Source organism: Centruroides sculpturatus, unplaced genomic scaffold (genome assembly GCF_000671375.1).
Source record: "Centruroides sculpturatus isolate CEXI.00-Female unplaced genomic scaffold, Cexi_2.0 scaffold260, whole genome shotgun sequence".
Lineage (NCBI taxonomy): Eukaryota > Metazoa > Arthropoda > Arachnida > Scorpiones > Buthidae > Centruroides > Centruroides sculpturatus.
Genome location: NW_019384427.1, coordinates 8,205 through 14,094, shown reverse-complemented (window position 1 = coordinate 14,094; position 5,890 = coordinate 8,205). Strand labels below are relative to the sequence as shown.

General features: G+C 27.9%; 1 protein-coding gene across 1 annotated transcript in view; it reads right to left on the bottom strand.

The window, feature by feature from the left end:
* Positions 1–2,427, bottom strand: part of LOC111619629 — a 34,209-nt gene extending 31,782 nt beyond the window's left edge. Inside the window, exons 1-2 of the mRNA XM_023361400.1 lie at positions 2,080–2,427; positions 1,873–1,923 (exon numbers count right to left, since the gene is read on the bottom strand). The gene's annotated coding sequence lies outside the window, so the exon portion shown is untranslated. The remainder of the gene's footprint in view (positions 1–1,872; positions 1,924–2,079) is intronic.
* Positions 2,428–5,890: the final 3,463 nt, after the last annotated feature.

Here is a 5,890-nt window from a genome sequence, read left to right as displayed (position 1 = left end):
GGGACTATTTTGTACGGGTAACTACACCACCACCGCATTTTTTATTAATTTTTTTTTCACACAACTGAATTTTGATCTTTTAAATTGAAATACCTGATTAAAGGGTGGCCGAAATTTTTCTCCGTTCCGGGCGGCTAACACCCACGGTACGCCACTGCGCATCTGAACTCGTCTATCAAAAAATTGGCGCATGGTATGCAAAAGGTTGGCCACCCCTGGTTTATATAATGAAATAAAAACAAAAGATGGCATTTTATCAATTCTAAGAATATTGCCAAAACTTGTTTTCAGTATGACTGATCACTTTTGTCATTTGAAAAATGCGAAAACTTTTTCGTTTAAGTAATTTTTCTAATTGTTTCTTTCCTTGTAATGAGTAATTTCACATAAATTACGAAAGACGAGCTTGAAATATAATGATTTGAAATGTCTAGCAGCATTTCGAATATTATATTTCAAGTTTTTAAGTTACCCTCTATTTGGGAAGGATTTTAAAAAGTAAATAAAATAGTATATTGAATATACATTTATTTTGTACCTATTCAATTCTTCCTTAATCTACTGTATTGTGTTACTCTCTATACATATATTTTAATGAATAAACTATGCTTTAAAAAAATAATGTGTTTTAAACCTTGTCCTTTTAAATAAACAATTTGAACAATCGATAATAAATAATGTATCTCTCACTTACTGAATTTAATCTTCAGCCCTTAACTTGTTAATCATGTAATTATCCTATCTTGGTATTCTTTGATCTACTAAAAACTTTATTTGCCAGTTTATTTATATCTAATAAGACAACAAACATATTAAAAACTTCACTAATGAAAGTGTACAGTACGTTTATATTATTACTTCTAAATTGAAGTATATATTACAGTATATAATAACGAAACATCTGCTATTAGTATAATTTATTTATATAAAGGTTACAATGTAAGCAAGACTTTCGAAGAATACAGGGCATTATATCTTGTTTAACAAGAAAGAAACGTAACTTAAGCACTAGAGGACGAACAACAAAGTTATCACCAAGTGTCTGTCCTGACCCTACATCCGGTTATAAACGAATTAATTATTATTATTATTATTATTTTTTAATCATAATTTTGAAATATATATTACTAATGCCTTGTACTGTATATAAGATTTTAAAATTGATAGAATAGTGTTTCGTCGTTTATACTTTAACGTCAATTTTACGTCATTTCATCAGTCGTACAATGAACAAGTCTTAAAATTGACGTCAAATTGACGTAAAAGTTTACATTATCTCAAGAAAACAAACAAAATTGTTCATATTTTTATACCGTTCAGGATATTTTTAGATATATTTTAATACAATTTTCTTTAATATTTAAAATTAAAAAAATAGTTTTTTTCTTTCATTTTCATAAATCAAATTTATAGTTTTATTATTATAATATTCACTCTTATTACAGGCAATAAAAATAATAATATAATAAAATAAAATCAATATAAGAAAGAAAAATAATTTGGCATCATATTACATATTTAAAAAATGTAAGAATTTATTCCTTATTTCTTTATTTTGACCCTAATATTAGACAAATGATTTGGGAAAATTATCCAAACTACATGATTTATAACATTACAGGATAAATAAAATGATGTATTTCATAACAAATGATACAGTTTTATTAAATAAAATAACATTAATCTCCTAAATGATTTTGTGTCTTTATGTAGAATAAAAGTAAGTTGAAAAAACAATAAAAAGAAGATTATTCTGTGTTATTTATTTCTCCTTCAGTCATAATTAAACAACAAAAATGCATCTTATAAATTAAAATACAGTAATTAATAATTCATTATTATTTTATTATAAATCAAGAAATATATTTATACCTTTTATTCTAACGCTGTTATTCGAGATTTTGTACAGTACATGTTCCTTTACTTAAAGGAAAATAAATGAAGAAATGAATATCTCTTATATAAACATCCTAATTTATAAAGCAAAAATTCTAGTTCATAAATCTTTATTTGAATTTTTAGTGTGTGACAAACGTTTATTATTTTAAATCTATTCAAAAACAAAATAAAAACTCTTACCGTAAAGATTTATTCCATTCATTTACAAAGGAACTTCATCAGCAATTTTATTATCGCACAATCTCTCATTATCGTTAAAAATAAACATTCATTATAAATTCTGCCTACTATTATTATATCTATTCTTAATGCGAAATTATCACCGAACTCAACGATATTTTAATTACAATATTTTGAATTTAATCATGAATTTATACGTATCGTAACAGGGAGGAAGCCAGGGTACTTGCTCTTTATCTTTGTAAGTAAATAGAGAGGTTGCGGCTGAAGTTTTCAACGCGAAAACGTATACAACGTCGGACGTTCAGCGCCGCCTTCCTGTAAGTCTAGAAGTTTGACAATGGCGTTTGGAACGTCGAGCATGATTCCACTGACGTTCCAAACGCCTTTGTCAAACTTCTAGGCTTACAGGAAGGCGACGCTGAACGTCCGTAGTACACGTTTACGCGTTGAAAACTTCGGCCGCAACCTCTCTAATAAATGTAAAAAAAAATCAAAATACTGTATAGAAAAAAGATTGTACTCTTCATCATCCAGCAATACGGATCCACTAGCTTTATTCAGTGTACAGGAGTTACTGTAGGTTTGCGCGTTCTAATTTAGACCCTTCTTCTTCTTTGGACTTCTCCTCCTGTTAGGTTCTAGTTACGCTACTGGGCATTTACTATAGAGAGGTTGCGGCCGAAGTTTTCATCTCTCAAACGTAAACGCCGAACGTCGAGCGCCGCTATTTTGTACGCGGCTCTCGACGTTCGACGTTCACGTTTGAGAGATGAAAACTTCGGCCGCAACCTCGCTGGAAATTTTAAATACATTGTAATGGAAAGATTGGCTTCGATAATCAAGTTAAACGAGCTTGCGTGCATATGAATTTTAAAACAAGTAGACATAAATTAAAACAACAAGCAAAATTTCGCAATGTATTCGTTTCGCTTAATAATATTCTATGAAACATGCCAACGTTCAATATTAACAAGCAGGTGTGCAACAATGACTACTAAATTTAAAAATGACAGACATTTAATATATATATANCCCTCGTGTCTTCAGTATTATAGCTCCACGATTCTTACCCTCGTGTCTTCAGTATTATAGCTCCACGATTCTTACCCTCGTGTCTTCAGTATTATAGCTCCACGATTCTTACCCTCGTGTCTTCAGTATTATAGCTCCATGATTCTTACCCTCGTGTCTTACGTATTTCAATCTTATCTAGAATCCAAATCGGAGGTGTGTCCGATAATACACACCTGGTTTTGTTTGTTTAGTTAAGTTATGGCAATGCAACACTTGGGACATCTTCCTAGGGGGAATGCCTTCCGAGAGGTCTTTTTAAGGGAAACTGGCTCCTATCTAGGCGTTACAGACGTGGAAAAAACCCGGAAAACTCCACGTGGTTGGCCTGTCCGAGCGAGGCGCGTAACCCACAACCGAACTCCCAGTGTTCAGGGAACGAAGACCGTTTGGCCACTGGTAGGCCTACACATCTGGTAGTAGAACCCCTATTCAAAAAGATTGAATCTCGATTTTGACATCTCTCAAACATCCATAGCAAAACATTCAAAAATACTTAATTCATGTTCAGAACTGAATTATTAAATTCATTGATATTATTCTAATTATTTTTAANGAATTATTCTCTATTTAATTAATATAGTTTTTTTAAATTAATTCTCTATTTTGATACAGTAATACAAAATGAATCTTTATTTTCTAAGTAAATAGCTTATTTTAAATAGCAAAGATTTAGTTGACTATCTTAAATCCATTGTGAAATTGTAAATCGTTGATTAAATGTGATTTATAACATTAATTAATAACAAAACTGAAAGTTTCAACTTTGATTTATGATAAAAGTTTTCACAATAGGTTAATAAAAATTTCACTTCACTTAAAATGATACTGTTTGAAATTATTTTTGTTATTAAATCTTAATTTATTAGATTATTCTTGCTCATTTTTCTAATCTATTCATCTTAAGAGAAGAATATTTAAATTAATAAATACTGTCAATTTCGTTCAAGAAATATTGAGATTTACTGAAAAGTATAGCAATTTTTCCAAGAATTAACTGTGAAAACTATGATATACTCAAAAGTATAGATTTTATTAATGCGAGGTATCAACACATTCAAAGCTATACACTGATCATACTTTTATCTATAACAGGTTGATCTGACTTACAATGGAATCGACCAATATGAACAATGATGAACGATGCCTTGATCAATATTATCCATAAGAGGAAATTCGAATTTTCAATATAATTTTTAGAAATTCGATATTCACTTCCAAACTCAAATTCAAGAAATGATCCATTTCAACATAAAACTTAATAAATTAAATGATATATTAGAATTAATAAATAATGAACTTTTATAATATTAAAAACATTATACTGTATTATCTATCATATTGCTTTTTAACTGACTGAAAGCAATATTTCCTGAAAATCAAACCTAAATATATAAATTTTTAAGGGTTTTGACGGATAGTAATTTATTCCCATAGTTTCATATTAAATGTACTGTACTAATTAATTTAATAATGCTTTTATAATTTTAAGTTTCAAACGCTTTTTGAATGTAAAAATAGCTGGAAAATTAGCAATTTTGTCTTATTCTTTCCTTGTTTCTGAAGTCCCGTAAAGAAAGAAAAAAAAACCTAAGTTTTCTATACTTTAATGAAAATTCCAAACTAATTATAATAATAAGAAAGAAGGAACCGATTAAATGACACAGTACAAATTAAACAAAAATACTTGAAATTCTTTATTTTCAATTCTCTGAGACAATTTATAAATATATTATTAACATTTATAACGTTAAAACATTTTTAAAAGAAATGAAATATATTAATAATCATTATTAAATATAAATTTAGGACTGCAAAATGCCCGTAATATCAATAACAAACGTTAACAATTATATTACTGTATGAATAACATCATTTATAAATCAATTTGTATGTCTTTAAATACATTTCCATAAATTAAATCAAATTATTATATATTATATTTAAAACATTCAAGTGAAAATTTTACATTTATATGTATTTTTCCTTCGCTTCTTCATTTACTGTAATCAGAAAAATTAATGTGTTAAGCATTATATATACAAAACATAAATTAATTTATCATTTATACAATATATTATTTTTATTTCTTTAAAGAATTAAATTGACATACCATACATTTGGATACAGGAACACAATCACCAAAATATGAAGCGTATCCTTCTTTACAAAAACAAATAGGCAAAATAGTTTGCGGATAATTATAAGTTCTTGTGGTTCCGGGTCCCGAACACATCGTAATTTTCCATTTCAGGTAAAGTTCCGTATTCGGTTTTTTACATATACCTAATTTATAATTAAAAATATACTTATTAAAGCGTACTTTATTTACTTTATATATAAAACCTATAAATATAGAGTACGTACGTTTGCTACAATCTTCAATTGGAAAACATTTATCAGTTGTATCATCTCTTACAAATCCTGATTTGCAAAAACACCCGGAATACATTTCTTCATCGTAACATGGTCGAGAAAAAAGTTTATCGCAAGTAGATTCACAACTTTCGTTACGATATTCTTCATTTTGTAAACACTTAGTAATTGAAAATCTATTAACTACAGTAATAATAACAGTTTTCTATTACTTTAAACTATTTATAAATAATATTAATAAAATAAATAACTTACGTTTGACTTCATTTATTTGTAAAAAAATTACAAATACTACAAAATTGATCAGTATTATTTTAAAATTATCCATGTATTGTGCAATTATTTCCTGTAAAAAAAAAAA